The 21795-nt window shown below is 39.2% G+C and overlaps 1 protein-coding gene across 2 annotated transcripts in view; it reads right to left on the bottom strand.

Annotated features, from left to right (window-relative positions):
* Positions 1-21795, bottom strand: part of CTNNA2 (catenin alpha 2) — a 1647901-nt gene that overhangs the window by 579879 nt on the left and 1046227 nt on the right. The gene's annotated exons all lie outside the window — the stretch shown is intronic.

A 21795-nucleotide genomic window follows, 5' to 3' on the forward strand; every position in this document is an offset into this window, starting at 1 on the left:
ACAGTCAGTATCGAGGCAAGGACATTTCTCTCCCAGTTCTGCAACCCCGGAGCCTTTTTTCCTTCTCAAATGTTCTTTTTCCTCCTAAAAAGCTTTTTCATGGTTCCCTGCTCCTTGAAATTAAAGACAAAAACTTAAAGATCAGGATCTAAGTTGATCCTGGTCGTGAAGGGAAATTAAAATCCCTGCACAGATGGCTGCCACGGCCGCCGCCGCTCTCATACCGGAGGCTGGGAGGGAGCGATACGGCAAAAGCCACAAATCAACTGTCAGTCTGTAATGAGCAATGAACACAGGGGTTAAAGTCACCGCAAAGATGGAAAGGATCCCGAGCTCGATGTGAATCCTATGTAGTAAAATGGTTTGTGACCATGGGAAATCAATGGAAATACCGGCCCGATGTGACACCATGGCGGTAGATGATGTAGAAGGGGGTCCCAACACCGAGGGGGCCTAGGGGGCTCATATTCAGGCAGGAAAGACGTACGGTATATTACAATGTCCCTATGATGTCATCATTATGTAAATATGTTTCATAGATCTTATACAGTCTGAAGAATATCATAACAATAAGGCAAGAGGTTTACCTAGGAAGTGACATCAATGGGAGTTGAGTGGCAGCCACTATAAAGGGCAACGAGCCAATTGCTTCTGGCTCCATGTTGGAAGTGGTCCCATATGGCCAATCCTTGACCGTACAGATGTTTATAGCCTAGCCTAAGGATTTCTGTCCAATCCCTTTAGAGGTGATTGGATTAGACCTATGAAATACAGATTAAGAAAACCTTCATCTCCCCAGCTCAAGATGTCTTCAGCAGTTCATCTGGTCATCATGGAGAAAGACAGGACAGGGAGTGACTGACGGGTGTACAAACGTGGTCCAAACAATGAAAACTCCAGCCCCATCCATATCAATAAAGGTCAGGGCACGTGCCCCACCAGCCCCATCTAAACTGGACTTCTGGTTCCATCATTTGGGACTCCAATGACTATGAGGAGTTAGAAAGGAATTCCTCGACTTAGGCATGGCATAGTCACAGGATATACAATAAACATGTGATGCCTTTAGGACCTACTAGAAGAATGAGGGTCCTTCAACTTGCTTGACCTCCAATAGGCTTCATGCAGATACACATGCTGTGTTCAAAGCTACCTTTCAATTGAGACCCCATCTGAGCACATCTGCCATGGATGGCTGGTGGACACCCACTACCTCAATAGATAGTCCAAAATCTGTTTCATAAACCCTAACTTTAAAGTATTGGAATCACAGAACCAAGTTGTCCCAATGGATGAGTGTTTTTCAACCTTCTCAAGCCAAGTACCTCTTTATGAAAAACTGACTACCTCCATGTACCTCCAGATCTTTTTGTTTATGTAGACATCTATGGCAGGCAAATGCTAAAAGTTTGGAAAGTCTTATGGTGGAAAATGAAGAAGAAATTCCTCTTCATTTTCCACTGCCGGCAATTTTGTGCGGGCTAGCTTCAATGGGAGGCTGATGCAGTGCGTCAGCCTTCCGTCATGGCTCCTGATTAGGCGTGGATGAATTGGCCTAATAAGGAGGGAGTCAGGAACCGCGGACCCCGCTTTTTTCCACACTATGCAATTGGAGGCCGATTCTGGGAGGAATCTGCTCTGGGTTTGGGGAAGAAATCCACCGCCAAATCTGCAGCAAATTCCATGAGATTTTCCATGAGATTTTCACTCATCGGATCATAGACTTGCCCATTCAGCACAGGCTACCTGCTGTTGTAGACCTACTGCTTAACCCCTACCCTTCTGATATCTTTCTCTGCTTGGTTGACAGATATCAGAAGGGTAGGGTAAGGGTAGGTATTTGAAGATGGCGGATGGATAGGGCAGCACTAGACCCCAAGGAACTCGGAACCTGAGCACTCTCCAAATCTGCCATTTCTAGAGCACTGGTTCACAGCCATGGCAAGTATCCCATTAGACTAGACTACTTGGAATAATATTTGGGGACATGTACCACAGGTGGAGAACCATTGCAATAGATGGTGGCTCGAGTATCAGCATACTGATAGGTCATACATTTGGATACTCTTCTCCTAAGCTTCTTGCAAACATGGACACTAGATATTCAAGGACCCGTTCATGCAATACAATATCTGGCTTATCACTGCTCTATTGGCCTATTGGCAGACCTGTTGTTGTGTAGTTATTTTTGTGTTGCGGTAATAGTTATGGCTTCTGAAGACCTTATTGTGAAATAATAAAGGATTAATAAACTAAATATGATCTAGACAAAATGGAATATTGCTGAACTTCAAAGGGACAAAGTCGCCAAGGACGTGTGAACCTTCACCATAGAAAGGAATGAGTAAAGCCCGACATGAACAATGGCAGCCTTTCAGCAAACTACTACACAATAATTCTGTATGAATAGGCTGAAACTGGGCTAATATGTCACCATGTGACCATAGTACGGGCGAGTGGCGGACATCAAAGGGAAAATGCGTTTATATACACCATTCCATATAATAACCATCCATTATGGACGCCTTCAGGTCCTGTAATGAATATATTTAATCCCATGTAATATGTTTAATGACCATATGTGCACCGATGCTTCTCAAAAGGTACAGCGTAGCATCCAGTGGTGGACAGTCCAGATCTTAAAGGCCCAGATCTTAAAGGTCAAGATTGTGTTGCAGAAGAAGAATGATGGCCCTGTTCTTCTATTATGGCAAGATGTAACATAATAACACGGTGGAGAAAGTTGGATAAAGAAAAAATTCCAACAAGTCTGATATGGAACACTAACATGTTGGTCCAGAGAAAGGGAAAAACCACAGAAGGCCAACGTCACCCCGTTAGGGGGGAACAAATCCTTCCCAAGTTCAGATATGGAAGTCACAATGAATCCCAGCGGTGGAGATGTTGGAGTCCATGATACAGATGTCTCATTTATGAAGTGGACTCTTAAAGGGGTTATGAGGGGAGCAGAAGTGAAATGAGAAGCCTCGGGGCCCTAATGTAAAACCTGTGCTACATTGTGAAATACTAGTATATTTTATGAGGCAGAGGGACCTTACAGGGTATGATACCTCCTCACCCCCTATAACTACGCCACTGGTGGGGAGGAAAAATTTCTGAATTACTTTGCATTACCTCCAGAGGACTAAAAGTCTTCTCTTTCACCCTATTGATGGTCAAACTTTTCATCAACTGACTGACCCTGCTCTACTCCTACGGTTTTTTGAAACAGAGTAGAGCTGGGTCGGTCACATGAGACGAGTCCAAGTCTGAAATAGAAGACTTCCAATCTTCCAACAGCGATGTGAAAAGCTCAGAATCGGGGCAGAGGGTCGGCTGAACCGGCATCTCTATAAGGGCTCATTCACATGGGGCAAGAGGCCGAATCTACCTCAAAATCTGCCCCTCACAATAGAGGTCTATGTAGACCACTAGCGTTCTTTTTTGCGCTAGCGTTTTGTTCCCGTTCGTGCAAAAAGAAGTGAGCTGCCCTTTCTTCTGGCGGATTATGCAGATGATTCAGCCGCGCCGTCCGCCTTGCGACACCTCCCTCTGGACTAGGCTCATTCATTTGGGCGATGGAATGTGCACACGTGTGAACTAATCCTAAGTAAGCTGACCCCTATACTACAATGCTATAGATTTTATTTGTCCTATACAGCCCCTTTAAATTGCCCATCTACCTTAGATTAATTTTGGCCAATTCTGACAATTTCAGCAAGTTCCTGGGACTTGGTGTCTATCTTGTGGGGGTTTATTTTTGCCTTCTTCTGGATCAACGAGGTTGGCTTATACCTTGGACTTGATGGACTTTATTCACCCTTTTCAACTATGTCATTTTTCAAAAACTTTCATACATTTTACATAAAAATGGAAAAAAAATTGATCTTAATATAAACCAAATAAAATATCAACAGTTTCCTTTGGATCAAGGTGGGCCAAACGTAACATATTTTCCAGTAGGTTCTTCTTGGTTGGACATTTTGTGTCAAAACCATTTAATCCCGGCCATTAAGGACCATTTAGAAGGCATTGTTTCATTGGCGAATTGTAACATGTTGGCAGAATTACGGGAGGATGTATATTTGCTCTCCTACATCTTTAAATTGCCTCTGTCAGCGTAGATGTGCGTAATAAAGATCGCTAGCTAGTTAAGTCATCTGCACTCCCTCAGATAATAGGGAGCCATTAGTGCGCCTGCCCATCATGACTGGTTTTAGTCAGCAATAATTGACCAGGTTCCCAGTAAACAAGCGTTTTCCTTGCGAAATGTTCAGTATGACGGTAAAGTCAATGATAAAGGAACCCACAGGTGTTGTCTCGGAGCTTGTTAGGAGATTCGCTTTTTTCTGTAACAATTGAATATATGCCTAACGTCTATTGCCAGATTACCCAGACACCGCTGTGGATCGTACGCGTTAGCATGGATTTATTGGGTCAGGTTAAGTCTTTTCGCTAAACGGCAATTTAACCTTCTCCTCGCTACATTTTCTTAGTTTTCCTTTACAGCGATTTTTGTATTTTATCTTCTCACGCGAAAGAATAGCTAACCCAATAGAAAGGTTGACTTACGAGCAAGGTACGTTATGATATTTCTAAGAATAGGCGGGCCAACATGTCAAAGACATGAGACAACTTGGCTCCAATGTATAAGACTTTTTATATTTTGGTTTACTCATCGGTGGGGTTGAGCCGATCTTGAGAATTCAGGATCGTTTTTAAAATCCGATTTTTGATCATTTTCCATACGATCCCGATCATGAAATTTGCTCATTTGCCGATCTTTCCCTATCACTCAACACTAATGATAGCTTTTCCCACAATGATTGGCCAGTAGAGATGAGCGAGTAGTGTTCGATCGAGTAGGTGTTCGATCGAATACTACGGTATTCGAAATACTCGTACTCGATCAAACACTACTAGCTGTTCGAAGTTTAAGGTTCGATGCAGAACCAGAATACATTCTGCCAATCAACGCTGATTCTTCTCTTATCTTTAGAAGTCTTCTCCGTGCAGCGTCCCCGCGGTGTCTTCCGGCTGGAGTTCACTCTGCCTAGGCATCCGCTGGAGGAGGCGGAGTCTAAGATCGCTCCACACCAGTCTCCATTCAGGTCCGACCTTAGACTCCGCCTCCTCCAGCAGAGCCAGCGCTGATTGGTCGAAGGCTGGCCAAGGCATTCCTATGGCAATGCAGAGACTTAGCAGTGCTGAGCCAGTTCTGCTCACCGGCACACTCGGCTCTGCTACATCTGATGGCCAGCCTTCGGCCAATCAGCGCTGGCTCTGCCGGAGGAGGCGGAGTCTAAGGTCGGACCTGAATGGAGACTGCTGTGGAGCGATCTTAGACTCCGCCTCCTCCAGCAGAGCCAGCGCCGATTGGTCGAATTCCGTACTCTGGCCAATCAGCGCTGTCCAATGCATTCCTATGGGGAAAAGTTTATGTCACAAAAATCACAATTACACACCCGATAGAGCCCCAAAAAGTTATTTTTAATAACATTCCCCCCTAAATAAAGGTTATCCCTAGCTATCCCTGCCTGTACAGCTATCCCTGTCTCTTAGTCACAAAGTTCACATTCTCATATGACCCGGATTTGAAATCCACTATTCGTCTAAAATGGAGGTCACCTGATTTCGGCAGCCAATGACTTTTTCCGATTTTTTTTTTTTATGCCTCCGGTGTCGTAGTTCCTGTCCCACCTCCCCTGCGCTGTTATTGGTGCAAAAAAAGCGCCAGGGAAGGTGGGAGGGGAATCAAATTTTTTTGGAGTTTGTCACGTGATGTTCGATTCGAATCGAACACATCGAACACCCTGATATCCGATCGAACATGTGTTCGATAGAACACTGTTCGCTCATCTCTACACTACATGTATCAGAAGATAACCCGACCACAATAAGGACATCATGGCTGGTTATCAGGAGGACACTAGATGTATAAGAAGATAACCTGACCACAAGAAGGACATCATGGCTGGTTATCAGGAGGACACTACATGTATGAGAAGATAACCCGACCACAATAAGGACATCATGACTGGTTATCAGGAGGACACTACATGTATCAGAAGACAACCCGACCACAAGAAGGACATCATGTCTGGTTATCAGGAGGACACTACATGTATGAGAAGATAACCCGAGCACAATAAGGACATCATTAGAGATGAGCGAACAGTGTTCTATCGAACACATGTTCGATCGGATATCAGGGTGTTCGCCATGTTCGAATCGAATCGAACACCGCGTGGTAAAGTGCGCCAAAATTCGATTCCCCTCCCACCTTCCCTGGCGCCTTTTTTGCACCAATAACAGCGCAGGGGAGGTGGGACAGGAACTACGACACCGGGGGCATTGAAAAAAATTGGAAAAAGTCATTGGCTGCCGAAATCAGGTGACCTCCATTTTAGACGAATAGTGGATTTCAAATCCGGGTCATATGAGAATGTGAACTTTGTGACTATGAGACAGGGATAGCTGTACAGGCAGGGATAGCTAGGGATAACCTTTATTTAGGGGGGAATGTTATTAAAAATAACTTTTTGGGGCTCTATCGGGTGTGTAATTGTGATTTTTGTGAGATAAACTTTTTCCCATAGGGATGCATTGGCCAGCGCTGATTGGCCGAATTCCGTACTCTGGCCAATCAGTGCTGGCCAATGCATTCTATTAGCTTGATGAAGCAGAGTGTGCACAAGGGTTCAAGCGCACCCTCGGCTCTGATGTAGCAGAGCCGAGGCTGCACAAGGGTTCAAGCGCACCCTCGGCTCTGATGTAGGAGAGCTGAGGGTGCACTTGAACCCTTGTGCACCCTCGGCTCTGCTACATCAGAGCCGAGGGTGCGCTTGAACCCTTGTGCACACTCTGCTTCATCAAGCTAATAGAATGCATTGGCCAGCGCTGATTGGCCAATGCATTCTATTAGCCCGATGAAGTAGAGCTGAATGTGTGTGCTAAGCACACACATTCAGCTCTACTTCATCGGGCTAATAGAATGCATTGGCCAGCGCTGATTGGCCAGAGTACGGAATTCGGCCAATCAGCGCTGGCTCTGCTGGAGGAGGCGGAGTCTAAGATCGCTCCACACCAGTCTCCATTCAGGTCCGACCTTAGACTCCGCCTCCTCCAGCAGAGCCAGCGCTGATTGGCCGAATTCCGTACTCTGGCCAATCAGCGCTGGCCAATGCATTCTATTAGCGTGAACTGAGTTTGCACAGGGGTTCTAGTGCACCCTCGGCTCTGCTACATCAGATTGCTACATCTGATGTAGCAGTGCCGAGTGTGCATCAGATGTGTAGTTGAGCAAAACTGACTCAGCACTGCTAAGTCTCTGCATTCGCATAGGAATGCATTGGCCAGCCTTCGGCCAATCAGCGCAGGCTCTGCCGGAGGAGGCGGAGTCTAAGGTCGGACCTGAATGGAGACTGGTGTGGAGCGATCTTAGACTCCGCCTCCTCCAGCAGAGCCAGCGCTGATTGGTCGAGTTCCGTACTCTGGCCAATCAGCACTGGCCAATGCATTTCTATGGGGAAAAGTTAGCTTGCGAAAATCGCAAACTGACAGGGATTTCCATGAAATAAAGTGACTTTTATGCCCCCAGACATGCTTCCCCTGCTGTCCCAGTGTCATTCCAGGGTGTTGGTATCATTTCCTGGGGTGTCATAGTGGACTTGGTGACCCTCCAGACACGAATTTGGGTTTCCCCCTTAACGAGTTTATGTTCCCCATAGACTATAATGGGGTTCGAAACCCATTCGAACACTCGAACAGTGAGCGGCTGTTCGAATCGAATTTCGAACCTCGAACATTTTAGTGTTCGCTCATCTCTAGACATCATGGCTGGTTATTAGGAGGACACTAGATGTATAAGAAGATAACCTGACCACAAGAATGACATCATGGCTGGTTATCAGGCGGACACTACATGTATGAGAAGATAACCCGACCACAATAAGGACATCATGACTGGTTATCAGGAGGACACTACATGTATCAGAAGACAACCCGACCACAATAAGGACATCATGACTGGTTATCAGGAGGACACTACATGTATGAGAAGATAACCCGAGCACAATAAGGACATCATGGCTGGTTATTAGGAGGACACTAGATGTATGAGAAGATAACCTGACCACAATAAGGACATCATGGCTGGTTATCAGGCGGACACTACATGTATGAGGAGATAACCTGACCACAATAAGGACATCATGGCTGGTTATTAGGAGGACACTACATGTATGAGAAGATAACCCGAGCACAATAAGGACATCATGGCTGGTTATTAGGAGGACACTAGATGTATAAGAAGATAACCTGACCACAAGAAGGACATCATGGCTGGTTATCAGGAGGACACTACATGTATGAGAAGATAACCCGACCACAATAAGGACATCATGACTGGTTATCAGGAGGACACTACATGTATCAGAAGACAACCCGACCACAATAAGGACATCATGACTGGTTATCAGGAGGACACTACATGTATGAGAATATAACCCAGCAAAAATAAGAAAATCATGGCTAGGTATCAAGAGGACACTAGATGTATAAGAAGATAACCTGACCACAAGAATGACATCATGGCTGGTTATCAGGCGGACACTACATGTATGAGGAGATAACCTGACCACAATAAGGGCATCATGGCTGGTTATCAGGAGGACACTACATGTATGAGGAGATAACCCGACCACAATAAGGGCATCATGGCTGAGTTTCTGCCCACTACCAGACCATAGAAAGTCTCTACATTCCTGGTCATATCCATTGGTAACCAATCAAGACAAAAGACTGTCAAAAGAATGTAATTATATTTGTAATTACTTATATTTGCAGAAACTGTTACATCTTTAAATATGGTTACATTCAAGGGAAACCACTTTAAGTATTGGTGGTCTTGGAGAAGCAATCATTGGTTAATCAGTGAAGGTCCATCCTCTGAGAACCATGCTGCTGAGGATCTATAAGGAGTTGTGGTGCTACAGTAAGTGACACATCCACTTTATTGTTTCTACAGGCATAATGGATCATCCACACAGGGACCCTGAGCTCTTTAAAGCATGGCACCAATTCATCGTCAAGGACAAAATTCCTCCTCCCACTCCCCTCTCCATAGACATATGTGTAAGGGGAGCACAGGGACAATTCAATACAAACAGTCTGAGATTGTTTGTCAACTGTACCCAAGATAGGTTAGGATCACTTGACTTCAACAGTATTTTCCCCTTGTGAATCGTGACCTCCATTGCTGAGATATTGCTGTTTTTATCGATATAAAATCGTACTCTTTGGAGCAATGAGGGCGTTGTCATTGCTCCATAGAACTCGTATTCCTATTCACAAAAACATTGATATCTTTGTAACAGAAGCCCCGATTCACAAGGGGAAAACACTGCTTGATTCGGGTGACCCTACCCTATCTATCTGCAGGTTGGGTTGACATGTTGGGTTCTGGGGAACAATTCCCTTCAAGTCAACTCAGTTGACTCAGGAAATTTCCAAGAATGTTTATCTTTAATAGGCTTTGTGCTGATGGTTTTAGGTTTACAGTGGTTTTGCGTTTCTTTAAAGTCTCAGCTCCTGTAATGATTACCAGGGCCGGGTGAGCGATCCCATAGAGACAAACCCACTACTATCAATTGCCCATCTGACACCATCGGCCATGTTAATTACAAAAATGTCTAATTAATACAAGAAGGTGTCTGTATGTGGAATTGCTAATAAAGCTGCTACCGACCTTCACCCAACGCAAGCAGTGCTTGCATGTTTCAGGTTTAGCAATGAGGGCAGGATCTATATTCCATCCTGAAGTCTTCACAATAAGACTCATGCTGTTTTGTATTTTCTGTACTCACCGCAGATGGTCGGACCCTGCAGGGACATTATTATTTTATTATAATAAGTATGTTATATACAACAGTATACAACCATGTCCACTAGCAGGCCACGTGACCACAAGATGAATGCTGATATTGGCAAGTGCTCATTAGTCACCTTTAGCCATGACATGTTATTTAAGATGTTGCCCAAGATTAAAAATTAATGACATATCCTTAGGATAGATCATCATTAATTTGAGATCAATGGGGGTCTGACACCCAACCCCCACACAGATCACAGCATAGAGTATAAAGCTAGCTCTACAGAGTGTGAAGAAACCAAGCGTCTGTATCACAGCTCAGACCACATTCACCTGAATAGAAGCTGAGCTGCAATAGCGTAGCTGGGCCATCTGCTTCAAGAACATGAAGACTACACAAGAATGTAACTAAATACTGTCACTATGTACAAGAAAATAACTAGCATAATACTGCTCCTATGTACAAGAATATAACTACTATAATACTACCTCCTATGTACAAGAATATAACTGCTATAATACTACCTCCTATGTACAAGAATATAACTACTATAATACTGCTCCTATGTACAAAAATATAACTACTATAATACTACCTCCTATGTACAAGAATATAACTACTATAATACTGCTCCTATGTTCAAGAATATAACTACTATAATACTGCTCCTTTGTACAAGAATATAACTACTATAATACTGCTCCTATGTACAAGAATATAACTACTATAATACTACTCCTATGTACAAGAATATAACTACTATAATACTGCTCCTATGTTCAAGAATATAACTACTATAATACTGCTCCTATGTACAAAAATATAACTACTATAATACTACCTCCTATGTACAAGAATATAACTACTATAATACTGCTCCTATGTACAAGAATGTAACTAATATAATACTGCCACTATGTACAAGAATATAACTACTATAATACTGCTTCTATGTTCAAGAATATAACTACTATAATACTGCTCCTATGTACAAGAATATAACTACTATAATACTACTCCTATGTACAAGAATGTAACTAATATAATACTGCCACTATGTACAAGAATATAACTACTATAATACTGCCCCTATGTACAGGAATATAATTACTATAATACTGCTCCTATGTACAAGAATATAACTACTATAATACTGCTCCTATGTACAAGAATATAACTACTATAATACTGCTCCTATGTACAAGAATATAACTACTATAATACTACTCCTATGTACAAGAATATAACTACTATAATACTGCTCCTATGTTCAAGAATATAACTACTATAATACTGCTCCTATGTACAAAAATTATAACTACTATTATACTACCTCCTATGTACAAGAATATAACTACTATAATACTGCTCCTATGTACAAAAATATAACTACTATTATACTACCTCCTATGTACAAGAATATAACTACTATAATACTGCTCCTATGTACAAGAATGTAACTAATATAATACTGCCACTATGTACAAGAATATAACTACTATAATACTGCTCCTATGTACAAGAATATAACTACTATAATACTGCCACTATGTACAAGAATATAACTACTATAATACTGCCCCTATGTACAGGAATATAATTACTATAATACTGCTCCTATGTACAAGAATATAACTACTATAATACTACTCCTATGTACAAGAATATAACTACTATAATACTGCTCCTATGTACAAGAATGTAAATACTATAATACTACTCCTATGTACAAGAATATAACTACTATAATACTGCTCCTATGTACAAGAATATAACTACTATAATACTGCTCCTATGTACAAAAATATAACTACTATAATACTACCTCCTATGTACAAGAATATAACTACTATAATACTGCTCCTATGTACAAGAATATGACTACTATAATACTGCTCCTATGTACAAGAATATAACTACTATAATACTACTTCTATGTACATGAATATAACTACTATAATACTACTCCTATATACAAGAATATAACTACTATAATACTACTCCTATGTACAAGAATGTAACTAATATAATACTGCCACTATGTACAAGAATATAACTACTATAATACTGCCCCTATGTACAGGAATATAATTACTATAATACTGCTCCTATGTACAAGAATATAACTACTATAATACTACTCCTATGTACAAGAATATAACTACTATAATACTGCTCCTATGTACAAGAATATAAATACTATATTACTACTCCTATGTACAAGAATATAACTACTATAATACTGCTCCTATGTACAAGAATATAACTACTATAATACTACTCCTATGTTCAAGAATATAACTACTATAATACTGCTCCTATGTACAAGAATATAACTACTATAATACTACCTCCTATGTACAAGAATATAACTACTATAATACTGCTCCTATGTACAAGAATATAACTACTATAATACTGCTCCTATGTACAAGAATATAACTACTATAATACTACTTCTATGTACAAGAATATAACTACTATAATACTACTCCTATGTACAAGAATATAACTACTATAATACTACTCCTATGTACAAGAATGTAACTAATATAATACTGCCACTATGTACAAGAATATAACTACTATAATACTGCCCCTATGTACAGGAATATAATTACTATAATACTGCTCCTATGTACAAGAACATAACTACTATAATACTACTCCTATGTACAAGAATATAACTACTATAATACTGCTCCTATGTACAAGAATGTAAATACTATAATACTACTCCTATGTACAAGAATATAACTACTATAATACTGCTCCTATGTACAAGAATATAACTACTATAATACTACCTCCTATGTACAAGAATATAACTACTATAATACTGCTCCTATGTACAAGAATATAACTACTATAATACTGCTCCTATGTACAAGAATATAACTACTATAATACTACTTCTATGTACAAGAATATAACTACTATAATACTACTCCTATGTACAAGAATGTAACTAATATAATACTGCCACTATGTACAAGAATATAACTACTATAATACTGCTTCTATGTTCAAGAATATAACTACTATAATACTGCTCCTATGTACAAGAATATAACTACTATAATACTACTCCTATGTACAAGAATATAACTACTATAATACTACTCCTATGTACAAGAATATAACTACTATAATACTACCTCCTATGTACAAGAATATAACTACTATAATACTACTCCTATGTACAAGAATATAACTACTATAATACTACTCCTATGTACAAGAATATAACTACTATAATACTACCTCATATGTACAAGAATATAACTACTATTATACTGCTCCTATGTTCAAGAATATAACTACTATAATACTGCTCCTATGTACAAAAATATAACTACTATAATACTACCTCCTATGTACAAGAATATAACTACTATAATACTGCTCCTATGTACAAGAATATGACTACTATAATACTGCTCCTATGTACAAGAATATAACTACTATAATACTACTTCTATGTACAAGAATATAACTACTATAATACTACTCCTATGTACAAGAATATAACTACTATAATACTACTCCTATGTACAAGAATGTAACTAATATAATACTGCCACTATGTACAAGAATATAACTACTATAATACTGCCCCTATGTACAGGAATATAATTACTATAATACTGCTCCTATGTACAAGAATATAACTACTATAATACTACTCCTATGTACAAGAATATAACTACTATAATACTGCTCCTATGTACAAGAATATAACTACTATAATACTGCTCCTATGTACAAGAATATAACTACTATAATACTACTCCTATGTACAAGAATATAACTACTATAATACTGCTCCTATGTACAAGAATATAACTACTATAATACTACCTCCTATGTACAAGAATATAACTACTATAATACTACCTCCTATGTACAAGAATATAACTACTATAATACTACACCTATGTACAAGAATATAACTACTCTAATACTACCTCCTATGTACAAGAATATAACTACTATAATACTGCTCCTATGTACAAGAATATAACTACTATAATACTGCTCCTATGTACAAGAATATAACTACTATAATACTGCTCCTATGTACAAGAATATAACTACTATAATACTACCTCCTATGTACAAGAATGTAAATACTATAATACTACTCCTATGTACAAGAATATAACTACTATAATACTGCTCCTATGTACATTAATATAACTACTATAATACTACTCCTATGTTCAAGAATATAACTACTATAATACTGCTCCTATGTACAAGAATATAACTACTATAATACTACCTCCTATGTACAAGAATATAACTACTATAATACTGCTCCTATGTACAAGAATATAACTACTATAATACTACTCCTATGTACAAGAATATAACTACTATAATACTGCTCCTATGTACAAGAATATAACTACTATAATACTACTTCTATGTACAAGAATATAACTACTATAATACTACTCCTATGTACAAGATTGTAACTAATATAATACTGCCACTATGTACAAGAATATAACTACTATAATACTGCTTCTATGTTCAAGAATATAACTACTATAATACTGCTCCTATGTACAAAAATATAACTACTATAATACTACCTCCTATGTACAAGAATATAACTACTATAATACTGCTCCTATGTACAAGAATATGACTACTATAATACTGCTCCTATGTACAAGAATATAACTACTATAATACTACTTCTATGTACAAGAATATAACTACTATAATACTACTCCTATGTACAAGAATATAACTACTATAATGCTACTCCTATGTACAAGAATGTAACTAATATAATACTGCCACTATGTACAAGAATATAACTACTATAATACTGCCCCTATGTACAGGAATATAATTACTATAATACTGCTCCTATGTACAAGAATATAACTACTATAATACTACTCCTATGTACAAGAATATAACTACTATAATACTACTCCTATGTACAAGAATATAACTACTATAATACTACTCCTATATACAAGAATATAACTACTATAATACTACTCCTATGTACAAGAATATAACTACTATAATACTACTCCTATGTACAAGAATGTAACTAATATAATACTGCCACTATGTACAAGAATATAACTACTATAATACTGCCCCTATGTACAGGAATATAATTACTATAATACTGCTCCTATGTACAAGAATATAACTACTATAATACTACTCCTATGTACAAGAATATAACTACTATAATACTACTCCTATGTACAAGAATATAACTACTATAATACTACTCCTATGTACAAGAATGTAACTAATATAATACTGCCACTATGTACAAGAATATAACTACTATAATACTGCCCCTATGTACAGGAATATAATTACTATAATACTGCTCCTATGTACAAGAATATAACTACTATAATACTACTCCTATGTACAAGAATATAACTACTATAATACTACTCCTATGTACAAGAATATAACTACTATAATACTACTCCTATATACAAGAATATAACTACTATAATACTACTCCTATGTACAAGAATATAACTACTATAATACTACTCCTATGTACAAGAATGTAACTAATATAATACTGCCACTATGTACAAGAATATAACTACTATAATACTGCCCCTATGTACAGGAATATAATTACTATAATACTGCTCCTATGTACAAGAATATAACTACTATAATACTACTCCTATGTACAAGAATATAACTACTATAATACTACTCCTATGTACAAGAATATAACTACTATAATACTACTCCTATGTACAAGAATGTAACTAATATAATACTGCCACTATGTACAAGAATATAACTACTATAATACTGCCCCTATGTACAGGAATATAATTACTATAATACTGCTCCTATGTACAAGAATATAACTACTATAATACTACTCCTATGTACAAGAATATAACTACTATAATACTGCTCCTATGTACAAGAATATAGCTACTATAATACTACTTCTATGTACAAGAATATAACTACTATAATACTACCTCCTATGTACAAGAATGTAACTAATATAATACTGCCACTATGTACAAGAATATAACTACTATAATACTGTACCCCCATGTACAAGAATATAACTACTATAATACTGCTCCTATGTACAAGAATATAACTACTATAATACTGTGTACAAGCTTCCACAGTTTTTTTTAGCCTGACTACCTTAGCCTTAGCATTTCTAAACTGAAACCTTCCTAGCAGTTCCTAGAGCCATCTCGACACACATTCACACTAAAAAAAAAAAAAAAAAAAATACTGTCCCAGCGTTTCCCTTCCTGTATGTAGGAGAGCACATTGAGTGGCAGTTTTCCTTTCCGTTTCAATGACAAGCCTGATCTGAGACAAAGTCATCTGCTCTACGAGTCTGCCAGACAGATTAGTCTTATTTTTATTTGGTGCTAGAAGTACTGAGGGTGTTATACGGCATTTCTCAGGCTCGAGGACGATTTCCCAAGGAAAGGCAATGATTAAAGGAAGGACTTCATTATAAGATGCAAAATGTGGGGAACAAATGTGTATCTAGAGGGTGAAGAGGAGGATCGGGAGGGATGTGCAAAATGCAAGAAACCCAAGCTCCTGCTCTTCACGTTGTAATACTGATCCCTTCTGATCCTTAGAGACCCACGGAGGGTTTAGGGGGTTGTACAGACGTTTTCTCACTACCTGAGTACACTTGCCATCCTACGGAGAATGATACTTATTTTTATATATCCCAAGCACGGTATACATGTGGTAACTCTTCTGAGGTTCAGATGTTTCCAAAAATAGTGCCACTGCAAGGACAATGTAGGATGTATGGCCAACCATGCGTTATAGTCAGGTCCACCAGAGCAGTCAACAGGACTCCATAGCTCATTGTGAAGATCCAAGACAGGAACTTCCCCTTATGACATCCATATGTCATAATAAGAGACAACCCCTTTAATAAACTGCTTCTTCTCCAAGGCCGTAGGTATCTGGTGCACTATCCTGCCGGTCTATGTGCTTCCCACAATGATGTGTTGCCATGACATGTCACTTCTACTGAAGTCACTGCTGTGGCCAGTGATGGCCACAGTGGCTACATGTCATGTTCTAGCAGGAAGAAGGAAGATTGGGGAGGACCAAGGAAGTATGCTGGAATATTTTGCAGTGCCCTGATGTGCCGATGTGTCCTCCATATGGAGATTGAATCAGGGTTCCTTACTGGAGTGTCTATCTAATTTAGGGCTCCCTATTTTGAAGATGTTTAGGAACCCCTGCCTTTCTAACCTGATAACATAATATGGTTGGTTCCACTGGTGGTTGACTGAAATAATATAATGGGTTGCTCCATTGATGGATGATATTGACCTCAATGGATCAGTAAATATTCCTGAATTCCATTTTCAGACTTTTTTAGGTATGTTTTTCAGATTCTAGATGTCCCTCCCATGATGCCTCAAGATGGAGCATGGGTTTAATATTTTCTTCAATGGGAGGATCCTGGTGCTCACTGTTGTCCTCTGATCTCTCCCTAAAGAAATGGTTCAACACATGGACACACAAAGAGCTACTTCTTAAGAAGCAATTAACCTATAATATCTTAATGAAATGTATACACACATACATATAGACACACATATATAATAATACTGCACGCAATCACACACATACATACATATATATATATATATATATATATATATATATATATATTATAAATATATAATAATTCTGCACGCAATCACACACATACATATGTGCATATATATATATATATATATATATATATATATATATATATATATATCATGCTGCACACAATCTCATACACACACCTCATATATATATATATATATATATATATATATATATATATATATATATATATATATATATATAAATTAGTTTCTGTCTGTCTGTTCTTTATGCGCGACCAAACGACTGGACCGATCTTCACCAAATTTGGCACATAGATACATCAAGTGTCCAGGAAGGTTTTAGACCAGGCCTTAACTCTCTTGGATGTACCGTTCCTGAGATACAGCATTCCCAAAACAATGACCTGCATTAGCCAATATAAAAACCTGCAAATCGTTCACTCATATTCCACCTGCAATACACACGGTCACTCCACATGCACAATCCAACACTGATATCCAAACTGAGATATACACATTAGATGATTTATAAATCATTTACAAATGTATATACACAAACATGCACATACTGCATATTGATACTAATAGAGGCACATACAATCTATACATACACAATATACACAGACTTGCATACACACACAATGCACATATGCACATACACTCTATACATACCCATAGATACATAGAGCCATAGATGTACACACACATAAATATACACATCCACATACTGTATACACGCACCTACGTAAGTGCTTACAAACATATTCACACACATGTACATACGCATACAGTATATACACATACACACACTTGTCATGTGACTAGATCCGCTTTATTGTCTCCTTGTTTCTGGAGGGCTGAGGATTTATTCTCTGCAATTTTTTTTTTTTTCTTTTGCATACTTACTATCGATGCACACACACATGGAGATAGATAGATAGATAGATAGATAGATAGATAGATAGGAGATAAATAGATAGATAGATAGATAGATAGATAGATAGATAGATAGATAGATACTGTAGATAGATAGATAGATAGATAGATAGATAGATGATAGATAGATAGATAGATAGATAGATAGATAGATAGATAGATAGGAGATAGATAGATAGATAGATAGATAGATAGATGATAGATAGATAGATAGATAGATAGATAGATAGATAGATAGATAGATAGGAGATAGATAGATAGATAGGAGATAGATGATAGATAGATAGATAGATAGATAGATAGATAGATAGGAGATAGATAGATAGATAGATAGATAGATAGATAGATGATAGATAGATAGATAGATAGATAGATAGATAGATAGATAGATAGACACACAGATGTAGTTGACTTAACCCGAACTTCTGCAATTGGTTAAACTGCTGCAGTTCATTATCTTATCAAAGACAATAAAAACCAATAAATGTTTTATGTTTTTCCAATGACTTTTTTTGATTTTTGTTGTCTTCTGTGATAAGATATCACACAATTGTACATACATGTGCACACATACATATATACAGTACAGACAGCTATACCCAGATAAGGATATAAAAATGTATACAGGATACACATGTGTACACACATACGCTGCAGTGTGCTGGTGTCCCTGTACACTACTTTGTATGTTTGGGATCCCCTGTTCTGCTGTATGCCGGGGGGGGGGGGGGGGGGGGGGGGGATCCCTGTACTCCTGCTGTGTGTTTGGGGTCCCCGCACTGTGCTGTGTGTTTGGGGTCCCTGCACTCCAACTGTGTGCCGGTGGTCCTTGTTCTCCTGCTGTGTGTTTGGGGTCCTCTGTTCTCTTGCTGTGTGCTGGAGGTCCCTATATTACTAGTGTGTGACTACTGACACACAGGGGGCAGCATCATCCTGCACAGACCTTACGAGCCCCCCAGTCCTTGCACAGAGCATGCAAGTTCCCCGGTGCCTGTGTAAAAGCTCCCCTGCTCCTGTACAAAGCTTTCAATCTCCTGGTCCCTGCACAAAGATCACAAGCCCCCCGGTCCCTGCACACAAGCCCCCAGACCCAGCACAGAGCACCCCCCACCCCTTCTCTCCTTCCCTTGCATAGAGCACTCAAGACCCTCGGTCCCTTCATACAAGCCCGACTGTCCTTGCACATAGCACACAAGACCCCCGGTCCCTGCACAGAGCACACAAGACCCCCGGTCCCTGCACAGTGCACACATCACCCCTCCCCCCCTTCCCTGAGCACATAAGCCCCCAGACTCTGTACAGAGCACATAAGCCCACCAGACTCTGTAGTGAGCACACAAGCCCCCCGGTCCCTGCACAGAGCACACAGACCCCCGGTCCCTGCAGACAAGCCCCCAGACCCAGCACAGAGCACACAACACCCCCTCCTCCCCCGGTCCCTGCACTGAGCAGAGGTCTCATCCTCCGGAGCTGTATGCACGGTGCGGGGCTGCTCCAGTGTCACATAGCAGACTGCAGTGTGTCCAGGAGCCATCCCCGGGGGTGAGGCCGCCCCCAGCCCCACTGACTGGCTCAGCAATCCAGCACATCGTCTATAATTGAAAAGCATCAATAGCTGCAAAGTGATGGAGATTTATACCGGGTCGTAACTCACAGCCGGAGCCCACCTGATAATTCAGTATACAGCCCCTGTATTATATACCCTAAATATACCCTCACCCAGACAAGCCTGCCAGCTCTGCTACATCTGTACACTGACCATGTCAGCTCTGCTCCGTCTGTACAACAACCCCGCCACCTCTGCTGCATCTCTAATCAGAGTCATCCAGCTCTGCTGCATCTGTGCTCAGAACTGTTATCTGTGCTGCATTTCTACACAACTCAGTCAGCTCTGCTGCACCTGTGTTCTGCCCCTACCACCTCCTGCATCTGTTCACCAACTCTGCCAGCTCTGCTGCATCTGCACATTAGGCTGCTGAGCATTAAAATAATCTCCATGCGCGCAGGTGCGACATAATAATACAGGTCTATGAGCCAGCAGTGCCTGACCTGTACACAATCCAAATACAGGTCTATGAGCCAGCAGTGCCTGACCTGTACACAATCCACAGACACACACATGTATATGGATGGATGGATAGTCTGATATAAGATACAGTATATACATGGTATGACAGATAGATAGATAGATAGATAGATAGATAGATAGATAGATAGATAGATAGATAGATAGATAAGAAAGAAGAAAGCTATGATAGATCAGATAAATAACAAGATATATACATAGATAAATATGAACTAGATGGATAAACAGATGAAAAAACAATAGTGGATATCTAAAATAATATAGTTGAGAGTCAAACAGAAGAGAAGGAAGATCTGTAGATACATTAGCTATATAGGTAAAAGATAGATAGATAGATAGATAGATAGGAGATAGATAGATAGATAGATAGATAGATAGATAGATATATAGATAGGAGATAGATAGATAGATAGATAGATAGGAGATAGATAGATAGATAGATAGATAGATAGATAGATAGGAGATAGATAGATAGATAGATAGATAGATAGATAGATAGGAGATAGATAGATAGATAGATAGATAGATAGGAGATAGATAGATAGGAGATAGATAGATAGATAAGTAGGTAAATATGAGCTAAATAGATCGATAGAATAAAAAAAGCTACAGTAAGAGAGCCAAATAGAAGAGGAAGGAGATAGAGACCTGTGGATAAATTATGTATATAGGTAGATATATGGGTAAATAGATGGATAGATAGATAGATAGATAGATAGATAGATAGGAGATAGATAGATAGATAGATAGATAGATAGATAGATAGATAGATAGATAGGAGATAGATAGATAGATAGATAGGAGATAGATAGATAGATAGATAGATAGATAGATAGATAGATAGATAGGAGATAGATACATGAATAGGCTCCAGGATATTCGCACGTCACATAAAGATATATCTATAAAGATAAAAGTTCTATGTCATCCTGACTATCCGTGTCCATGTATCTATTGACATGCCCTCATGGCTCCTCCACATGTATAATCCACACATACAGACACACAGCCTGAGCTCCAGACAGCCGGCACATAAGACACAGCTCACACACAACACCAACACAAGACAATCAGAGAAATAAGACAAAGCTCCCAAAACACAAGAAATAAATGGAGAAGACGTCACGTCCCTGCTCCTGTGCACTGAAGGAAGAAGCTTAAAGTCTTTTCCATTTCATCAGCAAGGAACATATATTACTTTAGTGGTTCAGTAAAATGTTGGTTTAATGCCCACCCCTTTCCCATCTGCCCATGTCTGAGC

The sequence above is a fragment of the Leptodactylus fuscus genome, chromosome 1 (assembly GCF_031893055.1).
Source record: "Leptodactylus fuscus isolate aLepFus1 chromosome 1, aLepFus1.hap2, whole genome shotgun sequence".
Lineage (NCBI taxonomy): Eukaryota > Metazoa > Chordata > Amphibia > Anura > Leptodactylidae > Leptodactylus > Leptodactylus fuscus.